This window comes from Nycticebus coucang, chromosome 2, assembly GCF_027406575.1.
Source record: "Nycticebus coucang isolate mNycCou1 chromosome 2, mNycCou1.pri, whole genome shotgun sequence".
Taxonomy (NCBI): domain Eukaryota; kingdom Metazoa; phylum Chordata; class Mammalia; order Primates; family Lorisidae; genus Nycticebus; species Nycticebus coucang.
The window spans coordinates 135943943-135961358 of NC_069781.1; the positions used below are offsets into that span (position 1 = coordinate 135943943).

The window sequence follows — 17416 nt, forward strand, 5'->3', positions numbered from 1 at the left end:
TTGGCACTACTGTGAATGGGATAGAGTCCTTAACTGCTTTTTCAATTTGACTGTTGTTGGTGTATATAAAGGCTACCGACTTATGAATGTTGATTTTGTAACCTGAGATGCTGCTGTATTCCTTTATCACTTCTAGGAGTTTTGTAGTAGAGTCCCTAGTGTTTTCCAGATACACAATCATATCATCTGCGAAGAGCGAGAGTTTGATCTCTTCTGACCCTATATGGATACCCTTGATCGCCTTTTCTTCCCTAATTGCGGTGGCTAAAACTTCCATTACAATGTTGAAAAGCAATGGAGACAATGGGCAGCCTTGTCTGGCTCCTGATCTGAGTGGAAATGATTCCAATTTAACTCCATTCAATATGATATTGGCTGTGGGTTTGCTGTAGATAGCCTCTATCAGTTTAAGAAAAGTCTCTTCTAGACCAATTTTCTTGAGTGTTCTGATCATGAAGGGATGCTGGATATTATCAAAAGCTTTTTCTGCATCAATTGAGAGAATCATATGGTCTTTGTTTTTTAATTTGTTTATGTGCTGAATTACATTTATAGATTTACGTATATTGAACCAGCCTTGAGACCCTGGGATAAAACCAACTTGGTCATGATGTATAATTTGTTTGATGTGTTGCTGGATTCTGTTTGTTAGGATCTTGTTGAATATTTTTGCATCTATATTCATTAGTGATATTGGTCTATAATTTTCTTTTCTTGTTGGGTCTTTTCCTGGTTTGGGGATCAGGGTGATGTTTGCTTCATAGAACGTGTTGGGTAGTCTTCCTTCTTTTTCTACATTTTGGAACAGGTTGAGTAATATAGGTACTAATTCCTCTTTAAAGGTTTGGTAGAATTCTGACGTGAAACCATCTGGTCCCGGGCTTTTCTTTTTAGGGAGGTTTTGTATAGTTGATGCTATTTCTGAACTTGATATGGGTCTGTTCAACATTTCCACTTGATTCTGGTTAAGTCTTGGAAGGTGGCGTGCTTCCAAGTATCGGTCTATTTCCTTCAGATTTTCATATTTCTGAGAATAAAGTTTCTTGTAATATTCATTAAGGATTTTTTGGATTTCTGATGAGTCTGTGGTTATTTCGTCTTTGTTGTTTCTGATTGATGATATTAGAGATTTTACTCTTTTTTTCCTGATTAGGTTGGCCAGAGGTTTATCTATTTTATTGACCTTTTCAAAAAACCAGCTTTTTGATTTATTGATCTGTTGTATTATTCTTTTGTTTTCAATTTCATTTAATTCTGCTCTAATTTTGGTTATTTCTTTTCTTCTACTGGGTTTGGGGTTGGAATGTTCTTCCTTTTCCAGTTGCGTGAGATGTCCCATTAAGTTGTTAACTTCCTCTCTTTCCGTTCTCTTGAGGAAGGCTTGCAGTGCTATAAATTTCCCTCTTAGAACTGCCTTTGCAGTGTCCCAGAGGTTCTGATAGTTTGTGTCTTCATTGTCGTTTTGTTCCAAAAAATTGGCGATTTCTTTCTTAATCTCATCCCTGACCCAGCTATCATTCAGCATAAGGTTATTTAACTTCCATGTTTTTGTATGGGTATGCAGATTCCTGTTGTTACTCAATTCAAGTTTTATTCCATGATGGTCCGAGAAGATGCATGGAATAATTTCTATTCCTTTAAATTTACTGAGGTTAGACTTGTGACCTAAAATGTGATCAATTTTGGAGTAAGTTCCGTGGGCTGATGAGAAGTATGTGTATTCAGTTTTTTTGGGATGAAATGTTCTGTAGATGTCTGCTAAATCTAAATATTGGATGGTTAGGTTTAAATCTAAGATTTCTTTGCTCAGCTTCTTTCTGGAGGATCGATCCAACACTGCCAAGGGAGTGTTGAAATCTCCAACGATTATGGAGTTGGAGGAAATCAAGTTACTCATGTCTGTTAGAGTTTCTCTTATAAATTGAGGTGCATTCTGGTTGGGTGCATAGATATTAATAATTGAGATCTCGTCATATTGAGTATTACCCTTAACAAATATGAAGTGACCATTCTTGTCCTGCCTTAGTTTTGATGGTTTAAAGCCTACTGTATCTGCAAATAAAATTGCAACACCTGCTTTTTTCTGATTACCATTTGCCTGAAATATGGATGACCATCCTTTCACCCTGAGTCTGTATTTGTCTTTTAAGTTGAGATGTGACTCTTGTATGCAACAAATATCTGGCTTGAGTTTTTGTATCCAGTCAGCTAACCTATGCCTCTTTAGAGGACAGTTTAAGCCATTCACATTGATGGAGAGTATTGATAAGTCTGGTGGAATTTTGGGTATCGAGTTTTTCAAAGGTCCAGTGGACATTTTTAATCCTTTCGCCAGTGTGGAAGTTGGAGTTTGATCCGAAGTTTCTGAGTGAGTTTACTTTTGTGGTATAGGATTGGGTTGGTCATTGTGGAGGATAGGTCTGAGAACATCCTGAAGAGCTGGTTTACTTATGGCAAATTTTTTCAACATATGAATGTCATTGAAGTATTTAATTTCTCCATCATAGATGAAACTCAGTTTAGCTGGATACAAGATCCTGGGTTGAAAGTTTTTTTGCTTTAGGAGATTAAAAGTTGATGACCAGCCTCTTCTTGCTTGAAAAGTTTCAGCAGAGAGATCTGCAGTTATTCTAATATTCTTACCTTTGTACGTTATAGTTTTCTTTTGCCGGGCTGCTTTGAGAATCTTCTCTTTCATGTTAACTTTAGTGAAGCTAATTATGATATGTCTGGGAGATGGCTTATTGGGGTTGAATCGTGCTGGGGTTCTGAAGCTGTCTGCTATCTGAATTTCAGATTCTCTAGGCATGTCTGGAAAATTTTCTTTCATAATTTCATGTAGAAGGGCCTCTGTGTCCTTGGCAGCCACTTCATCATTCTCCGAAATTCCTATAACCCTTATGTTGTTTTTTTTCGAATTATCTGAGAGCTCTCTGAGTGAGTGATCCGTTTTTGCTCTCCATTTCTCTTCCTCTTTGAGAGATTGGGAGCGTTCGAAGACTTTATCTTCAATGTCAGAAATCCTTTCTTCTGCTTGCTCCATTCTGTTACTGAGGGATTCTACTGTATTTTTCATATCTTTGAGGGCTGTAAGTTCTTGTTTCAGTGTGTCTAAGTCTTTGGTGGTTTTGTCTTTAAATTCGTTAAATTCTTGAGACAATTTTTGAATTTCTCCTCGAATTCCTAATTCCATTTTATTAATCTTGTCTGCAAACCAAATTCTGAATTCGACTTCTGACATCTCAGCCAGTTGTTTATGAATGGGATCTTCAATCACATCTGCCGTATCTTTTCTTGGGGGGGTTGATCTATTCTGGTTATTCATGTTACCAGAGTTTTTCCGCTGATTCTGCCCCATGGTTTACTCCCTTTGGTTTTTCCCCTGGGGTTTTATCGAGGGCCCGTACAGTGTTGTGGCCTGAGAAACTGGGGCCCTGTCTGGTGTGGTGGAGCAAGGTGGTTCTGTCTTGTTTCAGCTGGTTTCTGTTCGATCCTATTGCAACTTCTACTCTGGCTTGAAGTCTCAGCTTTTGTTTGCGTCCTTGTGATCACAACTTGCCTCAGCGGTGTTGATGTGCGTTCTTCAGCCTTCTCTCTTGGTGAGGCTCAAGTCCACCAGGATACTTACTAAATTCCTGTCCCTTAACTCTCCTTCTGGACGGGAGCCTTTGTTGAAAGCTGGCTTCCTCATTACTTATTAATTACAAGGAATTTAAAAGGTGACTTTTCAAAGGGACCACCTTAGCAAACTTGTCATCGCCAGTAACAGGGCAAATGATGTGGCAATGCCTACTGGTGAGCTGGAAAGAGACATGGACAGAATGTTTATCTGAATCTGGATATGAGGAAACAATCAGATAAATCCAGATAGTGGGACACTCTACAACACAAGTGGCTTAGATTCTTCAAAAACATCAACATTGTGGGGCAGCGCCTGTGGCTCAAAGGAGTAGGGCACCCATATGCCAGAGGTGGCAGGTTCAAACCCAGCCCTGGCCAAAAACTGCAAAAAAAAAAAAAAAAAAATCAACATTGTGACAGATAAAGACAAAAGCAGGGCTTGGCTTAGGTTGAATGAGACATCTCCAAATTTAGGGCATGATACTTAATTGAATTCCAGATGGGGGAAACAGCCAAGATGAATGCTTTGAGGGACAACGAGGGGCATTCGAATAGGAAGAATACATTTGACAATATTGTCAATGTTCAATTTCACAGTGATAAGGGTATTATAGTTTTGTAGACGATAGCTGTGTACTTAGGAGATGACATCAGAGCATGTGATGGTGCCCACAACTTTCAAATGATTCATACAAAAGGGTATATGTGAAACTTGGTAAACGGTCTGTGAAGCTAGTGAATGATGCCCCATGATCATATCAATGTACACAGCTATGATTTAATAAAAAGAAAAAAAGACTTAAAAAATAAAAAAAAATAAAATTACATGTGTAGCTAGAATAAAAAAAAAAAACCCACCACACATACAACACACACCCTAGTACATATATGCAATCTGTGTGAATGTGTGTAAACGACCATTAAATATGGATGAAGAATTATGGGTAGTCCTATTCTTTCAACTTTTCTGTAAATTTGAAGTTTTTCAAATAAAAAGTAAGCAAGAAAGTAAATAAAAATGTTTGTTCCAAGAGTCAAAGGCAAAGGAAGCACTATGCTGTGTTGTTAGCCACATAAAAGTTTGATTTCGGGGACAAGAACTAAAAATGAAAATAATTAGTATGTGAAGATGATGGGACTATTTTTCTTTTGTTCACATTACTTTAAAAATCAGGTCAGGCACAGTGGCTCATGCCTGTAATTCTAGAACTCTGGGACGCTGAGGCAGGTGGATCCCCTGAGCTCAGGAGTTCGAGACCAACCTAAGCAAAAGTGAGATCCCCATCTCTATTAATAAAAGACTTGTGGTGGGCACCGATAGTACCAGATACTCAGGGGCTGAGGCAAGAGGATCTCTCGAGCCCAAGAGTTTGAGGTTGCTGTGAGCTGTGATGGTACAGCACTCTACCGAGGACGACAGAATGAGACTCTGTCCCTAGGTATCTACCCAGAAGAACAAGTCATTTTACAGCAAAGACATTTGTTCCCAAATGTTTATTGCAGCTCAATTCATAATTGCCAAGTCATGGAAGCAACCCAAGTGCCCATCAACCCTTGACTGGATTAACAAACTGTGGCATATATATACAAAGACTTTACATCTTTTGTGTTTACCTGGATAAAGTTGAAACACATTCTTCTCAGTAAAGTTATCTCAGGAATGGAAGAAAAAATCCAACATACTCCATACTAATATGAAACCAATATATAAACAACTACATGCCCACTGGAAGATAAAACACAAATATACATATAAATAAAAATAGTTGCCTATTTTAAATCGCACACAAACTTTATCGCCACTCTCTATAGTCTAGCAAGGGGAGGGAGAAGAGGGAGGCAGGGAGGGTGACTGGTGGGCTCACCTAATGTGCACAATGTGAGGGTGTTTGGCACACCCCATGGGTGAAAGGCTTAAATTACAACTTGAACTTTACGTTGGAAGTGAGAACAATGTAACCTAAAGATCTGTACCCTCCTATTAATCTGAAATTTAAAAATAAATAAATAAAATAAAAATCCATCATGGTTGCCATAGATAGCAACAGAGAAAGTAAATTTTGTACAAGTTTAAATCAAGGCACTTGTCAGTATAGTCAGGTTCTTTTTATGAATAATGTCTACTATTCTAACCTCAAACTCTAACGCAATCTGAAATACATTTCATGCTTGCTTCGGCAGCACGTATAATAAAATTGAAATACATTTCATGATTTTTTTTCTCAATGGACTTCAGTGGGTAGACTACACTAATTCATCTAGGGTTTAGAGCTGGTTTCCCAGCTGACTATTCCCAGAATCACTACCAGCTCTGTCATTAGCGGTGTTGATGGCAATGTCATCAGCAATGTCACTTGGACTCCAGGAACACAGGACTTACTTTTCAGATGCCCAGTTCTCTGGAGGCGCACGGCAGTCAGGTACACAGGTCGACACTGCACCGTCCCTGCTGAAAATGGCCCATGGTGGCCCCAGTGGAAGGAGTGAAACCACAGTCCCTGAGAACTCTGGAAAAGACAAGAATAAAGGAGAATGCTCGCATTTCATGAAAAGTGAGAACTAAAAATTTCACCCTTAAGAATCAATTTTTTTATATTTTTAAAAATATGAATATTTCAAATTAAAAATGATTTTAAATATTTCATATACACTTGAAATGGGTTCTATTTTATTTTCAGCTGGCCCAGGCTGGGTTTGAACCTGCCACCCTTGGTGCATGAGGCTGGCGCCCTAACTACTGTGCTATGGAAGCTGACCCTTGAAATGGGTTCTAGATCAGTGATTTTCTTTTTCTTTCTTTTTTTTAAATTAAATCATAGCTGTATACATTAATGCAGTCATGGGGTACAATGTGCTGGTTTTATATACAATTTGAAATATTTTCATCAAACATAGCCTTCACAGTATTTTCTTAGTTATTGTGTTAAGACATTTATACCTTATATTTTGTAAATTTCACTTGTACCCTTGTAAGATGCACCGTAGGTGTGATCCCACCAATTACTCTCCTTCCACCCATCCTCTCCTATTTGGAGAAAATACATTATTATAAAGGAGAAATTATAAACATATGTCACTTATAAATGAGGAGACAATATCCTAAACAACATATTACCACGTTAAGTTAAAAATTAATATTTAAGTAGTATACTTTGATCAAAATTAAAACCAATTTATGTGAAGATTAGTCACTATTTTCTTTTTTTTCCCTTCTTTTCCTCTCCCTCAGCCCTTCCCTCCTTCCCTTCCCTCCTTCTCTGTCTGCTCTCCCCTTCCCCCTGCCCCACCATGTCATTAATTGTCATTAATTGTCTTCAAATCAAAATTGAGTACATAGGATTCATACTTCTCCACTTCTGTGATGCTTCACTAAGAATAATGTGTTCCACCTCCATCCAGGTTAGTAAAAATGCAAAAAAAAATCTCCATTTTTTATGGCTGAATAATATTCCATCGTATACATATACCACAGCTTGCTGATCCATTCCTGGGTTGAAGGACATTTAGGTTGTTTCCACATTTTGGTGATTGTAAATTGGGCTGCAATAAACAGCCTAGTACAGGTGTCTTTATAATAAAAGGTATTTTTTCCTTCTGGATAGATGCCCAGTAATGGGATTGCAGAATCAAACGGGAGGTCTAGGTTGAGTTCTTTGAGGTTTCTCCATACTTCCTTTCAAAAAGATTGTATTAGTTTGCAGTCCCACCAACAGTGTAAAAGTGTTCCTTTCTCTCCACATCCACGCCAGCATCTGCAGTTTTGAGATTTTGTGATATAGGCCATTCTCACTAGGGTTAGGTAATATCTCAGGGTGGTTTTAATCTGCATTTCTCTAATAATTAGGGATGATAAGTTTTTCATATGATTGCTAGCCATTTATCTGTCATCTATGGAGAAGATTCTATTCATCTCTCTTCAATTAATTCACAAGAAAAAAACCAACAATCCCATACATCAATGGGGGAAGAGAGATGCCCCCCCCAATTTTTAAAGATCATTAATTAAATTATTTTCAAAAGAGGTTCAGAGCACAGTATGCATATTCTTTTTTTTTTTTTTTGAGATAAGCCGTCAACCTGGGTAGAGTGTTGTGCTGTCACAGCTCACAGTAGCCTCCAACTCTCGGGCTTAAGCAATTCTCTTGCCTCAGCCTCCCAAGTAGCTGGGACTACAGTGAGGAGGCCACAATGCCCAGCTATTTTTTTTGTTGTTGTTGCAGTTGTCATTGTTGTTTTAGGTGGCTCGGGGCCGGGTTCAAAACCTCCACCCTCAGTGTACGTGGCTGGCACCCTGCCGACTGATCTACAGGCACCGTCCTTTACTCTTTCTTTTTGATCAACGTAATCTGAGTTTGCCACGGAAGGTTAACCATAGGTTCAAGTGTGCTATGAATAAGGAAGGTTAAAAAACACTGGTCTAGAGGGTGAATTCCTTTCTCTTCCTGTGTTACCTGCTTTATTTTGTTGAAATCATTTAAAATGTTAATTTGAAATTGATTTTAATTTCCATTTTTCTACTTTCTTAGGAATCGTTTCTTAATTGTTTTAATCTTCATGGTCATTCTAGTCATAACTGCAACATGAGACTGTGTTTTAGTTTTTGTTACTTGATCACAGGTAATTTACATATCTTTTGTTTCTCCTTTCTTAAATTAACTTGTTATTTTGTTAGAAGGAATCTTTGAATAGTTCTTTCAAAATGGTTTTGTAGGCAATAAATTTTCTGAACTTTTTTTTTTTTCTGGTAGAGACAGAGTCTCACTTTATGGCCCTCAGTAGAGTGCTGTGGTGTCATAGCTCACAGCAACCTCCAACTCCTGGGCTTAGACGATTCTCTTGCCTCAGCCTCCAGAGTAGCTGGGACTACAGGTGCCCACCACAATGCCCGGCTATTTTTTTGTTGCAATTTGGCTGGGGCCGGGTTTGAACCTGCCACCCTCGGTATATGGGGCCAGCACCCTACTCACTGAGCCACAGGCACTGCCCAAATTTTCTGAATTTTTGAACAGAAAGAGGAAGAGACTGAATGAAAAGAATGGGTATCAATAGACACAGCCATCTTGAAAACGAAGAACAAAGTTGGAGGTCTCATACTTACTTATTGAAAACACGCTACAAAGCTATGGTAATCCGAGAGGGGTGGTATGGGACAAAGACAGACTTACAGTCCACTGAGATACAAGTGGGAGAAACAAATCCTCACACTTAGAATTAAACGGTTTTCCAGAAGGCTACCAAGACCGTGTAATAGGGGAAGGACACTTTCTTCATTTTTTTTATTTTTTATTTTATTTTTTTTATTTTTTTTTATTTTTTTTTTTTTTTTATTTTATTTTTTTATTTTTTTTAATTTTTTTATTAAATCATAAGTGTATACAATGATATGATTATGGGGCATCATACACTCACTTCATAAACCATTTGACACATTTTTATCCCAGTGGTTAACATAGCCTTTCCGGCGTTATCTCAGTTACTGTGCCAAAACATTTATATTCTACATTTACCAAGTTTCGCAAATACCCCTGTAATATGCACCACAGGTGTGATCCCACCGATTCCCCTCCCTCTACCCACCCCCCCCTTTCCCACTTCCCCCTATTGTTAAGTTGTAGTTGGGTTATAGCTTTCATGTGAGAGTCCCAAATTAGTTTCATAGTAGGGCTGTGTACATTGGATATTTTTTCTTCCATTCTTGGGATACTTTACTAAGAAGAATATGTTCCAGCTCCATCCATGTAAACATGAAAGAGGTAAAGTCTCCATCTTTCTTTAAGGCTGCATAGTATTCCATGGTATACATATACCACAATTTATTAATCCATTCGTGGATCGATGGGCACTTCGGCTTTTTCCATGACTTAGCAATTATGAATTGGGCTGCAATAAACATTCTGGTACAAATATCTTTGTTATGTTGTGATTTTTGGTCTTCTGGGTATATGCCCAGCAGAGGAATTACAGGATTGAATGGCAGATCTATTTTTAGATCTCTGAGTGTTCTCCATATATCCCTCCAAAAGGAATGTATTAATTTGCATTCCCACCAGCAGTGCAGAAGTGTTCCCTTTTCTCCGCATCCACGCCAACATCTCTGGTCTTGAGATTTTGTGATATAGGCTAGTCTCATTGGAGTTAGATGATATCTCAAAGTAGTTTTGATTTGCATTTCTAGGACACTTTCTTCAAACAGTGGTGCTTAGAAAACTGAATATCCACGTGCAAGAGAATGACGTGCATCCTTATCTTATCCTACATACAAAAATTAACTCAAAATGGTTAAAAACCTCAATATCAGAGAAAAAACTATGCAGCTCTTGGAAGAAAATACTGGGGAAAAGCTTCACGTTATTGGATTTGGAAGTAATTTCTTGGGAGTGAAAACAAAAGAACAAGAAATAAAAAAATAAATTGGACCTCACCAAAATTGGAAACTTCTACGAATCAAAGGACACAATCGATAGAGAGAAAAGGCAACCGTAAGGGTGGGACAGACTATGAGCAAATCACGTATCCGATAATATCCATAATACGTAACGAATTCCTACAATTCAAAGCAGGAAGACAAGCAACTCAAATAATAGACATCAACGGTGCAGGATCTAAAACCATACCATTCATGGAAAGAAGCAAGTCATAGAAGAATAAATACGAATACAATCTATTTACATAAAGTGCAGATAACAGGCAGATCAAGTGGCAATTTGTTTGGAGATACCTGTGTGTGTGTGTGTGATTTATATAGTGGTTTATACATTTATACACGGGTGGGGGAGGCCAGGGTCAGAGGTCAGATAGGGGCATGCACACCATGACTCCTGGGGGACCGTCACATTCTTGATCCGTGCTGTGAATGTGTGGTTTATTTTCAATGGTTCACATGGTTTTTAATGCAGTCTTTGATTGTATGCTATAGTTTACAATAAAAAAAAGAGGGAGAAATAAAAGTGTTGTATGCATAACAAAGAGATCCTAAAAGGCACTTATGAAAAAGTCTAATGAGAAAAGTACAGAAATCATTTGAAAAACCTATAAAACTTCACCAGAAAATATAAAGGAAATAGAACAAAGCAGCAGATAATATTGCTGACAGGTAGATAATACTGCAATATCAATGGTTCTCCAGTTAACCTTTAAAATCAATCAATCTTAGCAAATTTCCAGAAAGCTTTAAAAGCCATTGCTAAACTCATAGGGAACAAGGCTGAGCCAACGCTACAGAGATAAGGGGTAGTTGTACCAAACTGTACAAAGGATAGGCTTGCTTAGGGCAATGAACCTGTCAGCATAAAACCCATGGAGCTTCTGGACCACTGTCAACTTTATCTCTCTACACATCACTTGGCCCAAAGGAGAGAAGAAGAAGCAATTGGATTCCAAAAGGTCCCAGCGGGAGACACAGCAGAGGGCAGCCTGGGCAGCCCTGGCACCAGCTGGGGTGGGGTTGTAAGGCTGCACATGGCGTGGAAGTGAGGATGACATGGACCCAACAAAACATGCATCTAGCCAGCCAGCAGCCCCCGGACAGAACTGATACACTTCAGGCTCAAGTCAGGAAAAAACTCTGCAAAGAGGTGACTATGCTTGTGGCCACAGGCAGGTAAAAAGTATCCCATGAGAACACTGAGTCCAGGGCTGTTTCTCCCTCAGGGATCAGCATCCAACTTTATGCCAGCAGGTGGCACAGAAACCCTGGATGGGGTTATAGGGATAGTTACTGGTTTTCAATGTGGCTGTCATTTACTAAGCACTTTCTACACCCTCGGAACCAGGCTAAATGCATCACATGATGTCTTTCAGTTCCAGAAGAAAACTCACAGGGAGGTCTCCCTTTCTTCAGGGTAACTTGTATCATAAACAGCCAGCAGCAAGTGGCAGCTGGGCCAGAACTTCCAGGCTGGTGACACTGCCCTCCTCCTGTGTCCTCCTTTCCTTTCTTTGGTCACATTTTTCCTGGAGGATTTTCATGTTCTTCTTACTGTCCTGGTTCTCCACAAGACCCAGCTTAAATACCATGCTCTTTACGAAGCTTCCCTAATATATTATAACAGCCTCCACCAGAAACCCCGAGTCCCCTGGCCCCGAGTGTGCCTGCACTCCTGTGGTGTAGCCCCTGGCTGAAGGAAAGAAGGGAGCCCCTCTATGCACCCCCTTACACACGGCTGCTGGGGCAGACATGTGGAGGGTGGCTTTAATTCCCAGTTTTTCTAAAAGCTTCAAGAGGAAAGTGAATTTCTAGGAAAGGGGCTTTAATTCACAGACTGATCCCTGATCCTCTCCAGGAAGGCAGGTGCTCTTCTCCTCCTCAGGCCGGCCAGCGCATGGTGTTGTTTTCAGTTCTCTAATGGAATAAAAAAATTGCAGCATGTCCTGGATAAATTTTCAGGAAATTTAAATTCAAGGAAAGTCTGTAAGAACATCTGGAAATAAAGAGGAGATTCTCTCTGCACCATTAAGAGGCTGTAAGTCCAAGTCATGTCAGTAATGAATTATGTAAAGATCCGGAAGGCTGAGTGCTTCTCAAAATGCAAGTTCCTCCAGAGAGAAAGACAGGCAACAAAATTGCCATTGGCTTAAATCAAGTTCAGATCAACAACAAAATAAAGGAGCAGGGGAAAGCTTGGACCTTAAATACTACATAAGAATGCCCCAGAGAAGAAAGAGAAGGGCCCCCGAATGCCTGTTCTGTGCACACCCTGGGCGGGGCAGGCTTTTAGAAATCTTCTCAGGTAATTCTCACGACCACAGCTGAGGAAGGGGACGGGGGTGGGGACAGGGACGGTGGGGGGACATAGGCCCGCCCTTCCAACGTCCCATCAAAGATACCTCTGCAGAGAGAATCTGGGGAGTAAAGTTGTGTGGGGCATTTGGTGGTCCGTGCATGGAGTCACTGTGACATGGGCCTGGGGAAGGCCACTGCAGGTGCAGGACGGGAGTGCGGAGAGGGTGGAGAGGCTCAGTCGGCGTGCCCGCAGCACTATCACGGAGAATTTGTGTCTGTAGAGGAGCTGTGGGTACCTTGAGACCGGCCAAGATGCAGCCTGGACACCTCCAGTCCCCGCACTCAACACACAAGTGCTTGAGGCATCAGTGGCGACAGAAGGGACAGCAGCTCGCAGCTCTCACCTGCTTCCCTCTGGTCTGTAATGTCTGTGCCCAGCCTGTGGCAGGGCAGCCTCTGGGGATCATTGCTGCCTTTTCTCTCTAAATGACACCTGCCTGTTGTGTCTCTGCTCAGGGCCTCCTCCTCCATCCCATGTGGCGCAGGCCGGCTCACAAGCCCATCTACGTGCCTCAGCCACACATTTTGCACCTGGGCTCCATCAGGGTGTGGATGTGAGAACCCCGAGCAAGGCAGGCTGCCCAGCGGCTCCAGAAGATGAGGCTTTATACGGCCATGTGTCCCAGTACTCAGAAGTGGCACACTGCTCAGAGTCCCACCCAACAGCTGCTGGTCCCAGGTGCACCTGTCATCTGGGTGGCACAGAGACTCAGAGTGGTGACGGGAGATCCCATTGGCAGGCCACAGCACCTCCACCTGGCAGGGATTGGGCCCAGCATGGAAGGCCCAGGATGGTGACTGCAGCCCTTCAGAGCAAACCAGAAAGGAGCGCTGGAGTCCAGGCATCTTGCTACTCAGCAGAAGACCTTCGTGTCCAGGGAGCAGGGCCACGGAGAAGAGATTGGTGAGCCATCACCTGTCATGTATCACGGGCCTTGGCAAATTCTGCTCATTTCTTCCCTGGGGAACTGTTAATAAATCACGTTTAAGTCTCCCAAGAGGAAGAGAGTGCCAGCCACCCTCCCGAGTTTCCCGAGTTTCCACTGCCGACCTTACTCCTTGTTCCCAAAGTGGATGATCCTTTTTCTTTCAGGTTCTACTTGTTTTCTGTTGGCTAAGCACGATCATCATTGTGTTTGGGCTTTACACCAGTCCTGAGGCCCCGCCCTGGGTACTGGTGATAAGAGGATTTCAGAATGGTTTCCTCCCTCCTAAGGAGGCCCCATCTCACCTTCAGGTCTAATGCTCTACCACCTGGGGAAGGCCACTCCTGACCACCCTCCGTCAATGACATTCCCCAATCCTTATCATCAACCATTCATCCTCTTTATTTTTTGTGGATAATCTGCAATCATCCTGTTTATCTGTTTACTTCTGTGTGGCCCCACGAATCTTGCTAGGCTGGAATCCCATTTGGGCTGTGACCAGGGTCTTCTCAAAGCCATGCCAGCAGGGGGCCACAAAGACCCAGGGTCTGTGGTTTTATGGTTTTATGTAGGATAATATTTAGAAATAAACATATCCTACATCAAGCACCCAAAGTGAACTCAGTGTGAGTTTAAAATGACTTGCTTTTCTTCCAGAGGCTTAAGGGATTTGGGTCCCCCTCTGGAATACACACAGAGTTGGCTTCCCTGGAGTTAAACATTCCATAAGCCATTTCTCTGAAGCTGTACACCCCGTGAAGCCTGAGATCAAAGGGCATGCCGCCCTTCCTCAGAGATAGGGGCCAGAGAGTTGACGTATGTTTAACAACATATTGTCAGAGGTCTATAGGTGCTCTGCCCTGAGGGAAAGTCATAGTCGTTACTTCATACTGAGTAAACTGAGTGAACGCTTAAAGATGTTCTTCCATTAACTCTGTTCCCCTGTGGCTACTTTCTTCTTTGTGATCTTTATTTACATACCTGCCCAGAGATTAGTCAGTGTTTAGAAGAAGAGGTTTACTACAAAAGTGATTGTATTGATATGATAACAAAATATTTCCTTTCAAGTTAATTTCAGATAGGTAAAATAAGATAATGATGGAACCAACAGATGATAGATTAAGTGTATACATGACTAGAAAAGTATAAAATCTAAATCTTGAATAAAGAATTTCGCTACACACACTATCACATTTTGTGTAGTCTGTTTCTTGACTTAGTAATTACAGGAGTGAGTTTACACCCACGGCAAAGCTGCTGCTCGTTTGCGGCTCCATTCACGCAACACTTTAGGAGCCGCAGAAGACAAAGATTTGAGAAGAATTAGAGCTACTTGGGGCTCAGCGGTTGAAAGTGAAGAGTATACTCTCTGACCTGGAGGCAGAAGAGGACATCTTTGTGTCTCCATGTATCAGCCATGTTCCGTATACTCTATTCTTATGTTTTCCCCCAATCCTATGCATCAGAACCAGCTAGTATGTCTGCTTTAAAGACCCCTCTTGGGCCCAGAGGAGTTAAACAGCCTGCCCCGGGTCACACAGCAAGTTAGTCACCTGTTATCTGAATGGCAAAGCCAGTGCTCCAACTTTGACATTATGCCACTTCTCAAATTGTGCTGCCATACGAACAGTGCTTTATCCTGGCTCTGTGAAGATGCTGGTTGCCTTATCCCCAGGGTTCCTGAAGTCTCAGAGGTTTCTCGCCCATCTGAAAAGTCCTTCCCTGATAACTGAGCCCTTGGCGCTGCTTACCAGACACCCCCACGTGCTCCCACCCACATCGGCAGCCACGGGTCTTTCTGTCCACCAGAGACAGTCTTTCCCAAATTCTCTCTCCTCTACCTAGCATAAGCTCTATTTCAAAATGGTTGAAATTATGTTGGTGTCAATTCCGTCTCTTATTCAAGACGAAATATTTTCCTCACGCTAGGAATGAAAATGGTTCATTTTTCTCTGGTTATTTGTTAAACTGGGAATTTTTCACACCAAAGCTAAGCAGTTGAAGTGCATTTAACTTGAACACCTTGGCGTTTATCCTACTTTGTATTTTTTTTGCAGTTTTTGGCTGGGGCCGGGTTTGAACCTGCCACCCCTGGTATATGGGGCTGGTGCCCTACTCCTTGAGCCATAGGCACCGCCTACTTGGGACCTTTATGTTGTTTCTCCAGGATGATCTGTTATGATACTTCTGTTTCCAGATCACCCAACCCATGGGGTACTGACAATCCTGAGCAGAGGTTCTCAAAGTGGGGCCCCAAACCACAGCATCAGGATCACTGGGAGACATGTTAGAGATTCAAGTTCTCAGGACCACCTGGACCCGCTGACTCAGAAGCAGGCATGCTGCCCAGGAGCTGGTGTTGGCACCACACCTGAGTGGAGAACCACTGAGCTGGAGGCTGTCCAGAGTCTGGGCAGCAGCCCTGCCAACAGCCTCACACGCTCTGCTCCTTCCTCCCGAGGACTGCACTTGTTCTTGCTTCTCAAGAGACCCACCGTTCACACTTATTCCCTTGTGCCCCTGAAACCTACAAGCCCCTGCCACTACCCTTCTCTCCCTGTTTATTTCAATGAGATACACCCGTATCTCCCATCTCTCTGGCTGTGTCACCGTGGCAAGTGACTCACTCCTTTTGCTCATCACGTTGCCCCTTTAAAATGCAAGAGCATCAGTATCTAGTAAACAGGATGGCTGGAAAGACTTACTGCGATGAAGTTAATAGAGTTGAAATGGGAGGGTCCCCTCCAGCAGGCCCAGAATTGGCTTGAGCTGTTTTGCTGGAGTAAGAGATGTTCTTCATCTGAGTAGGAAATGCAGTGATGACTCCTGGTGTTTTTATGCACAGGGGCCGAGGTGAGTTTCAGAGCAGGTTGTGTCTGTGTGTTAGCACCGCTCACTGACCATGTGAGGCTGATGCTTTGCACCTGTGTGTGGGGATGGCCTGTATGTGACAGCCTGTATGACCAGCTGGTGTAAAAAGCCCCAGCTGAGATGTCATTGGGCTGCTTGGTTCTGAGGTGCTCCCTGCACAAGTGGGAGGTTCTGAGATAGATGATGCATCTGGCTGGTTGCTGCTGAGGGAGGACGTTGGAGGACGCCGGTGCCGGCCTCAGCTCCCCACGCTGCTGGCTGCCAGCAGCCTCTGGCCGCTGTGCGGGGCCTCCCCTTCCTGTTTGTTGTTGTCTTGTATCTTTTTCATCAATAAGCCACACATTTGTAAGCAGTGTCCTTAGGGAGTTAGGGCTAGGAAAGGGGCTGTTCTTAGAGTTGACACCAAAAGCACGAGCCAGAAAAGTGAAATGTGATACATTTGAATTCATCTAAATAAAAAGTTTTGCTCTCATAAAGAGAATAAAAAACCCCAGCTACTGGCTGGGAGAAAATATTTGCAGACTACATATCTAACAGAGGACTATTATCTAGACTATCTAAAGAATTCTCAAAATTCAACAGCAAAAAAGAATTAGAAAATCAGCATAAAACACAAAGTCATTTTAGTGGAGGATCTCTAGATGGCAAACCAGCATGTAGGAGGATGTTCAGTGTCCTTAGCCATCGGAGAAACGCCAATTAAAACGCAATCAGCAACAATAAAAAGCAGCAAAAACACCAAATGCTGACAGGGGTGCGGAGAAATAGATCATTCTTGCATTGCTGTGGGAATATACAATGGTAAAAGCCATTCTAGAAAGCAATTTTACAGTTTCTCATAAAATTAAACACGTCACTGCCATGTACCCAGCAACTAAACCCCTGGGCAATGACCCAGGGGAAGGAATCTCATGTTCATACAGACACAGGGACATTCACCGCAGCTTTTCTCGTAACAATCCAGAACTAGAAATGTCTCAGAGCCTCCGAAGGGTGAATGATTAAACAAACTGCGGCACACCCTTCCCAGGGGATGCCACACAGTGAGAAAAAGGGGTGAACTCCTAATACCCACAACAGCTGGGATGAATGTCCAGAGGACTATGCTGAGTGAGAAACCCAATCCCCAAAATTACATATTGTACAATTCCATTGATGCAACATTCTCGAGATACATGATTATAGAAATGGAGACCAAGAAATGGTTGCCAGGGGT

The 17416-nt window shown here is 42.0% G+C and overlaps 1 protein-coding gene across 3 annotated transcripts in view; it reads right to left on the reverse strand.

The window, feature by feature from the left end:
* OTUD7A (OTU deubiquitinase 7A) overlaps window positions 1–17416 on the reverse strand; it is a 315275-nt gene that overhangs the window by 129797 nt on the left and 168062 nt on the right. For all 3 annotated transcript variants that reach the window (XM_053581980.1, XM_053581982.1, XM_053581981.1), the window contains exon 2: window positions 6002–6128. The gene's annotated coding sequence lies outside the window, so the exon portion shown is untranslated. The remainder of the gene's footprint in view (window positions 1–6001; window positions 6129–17416) is intronic.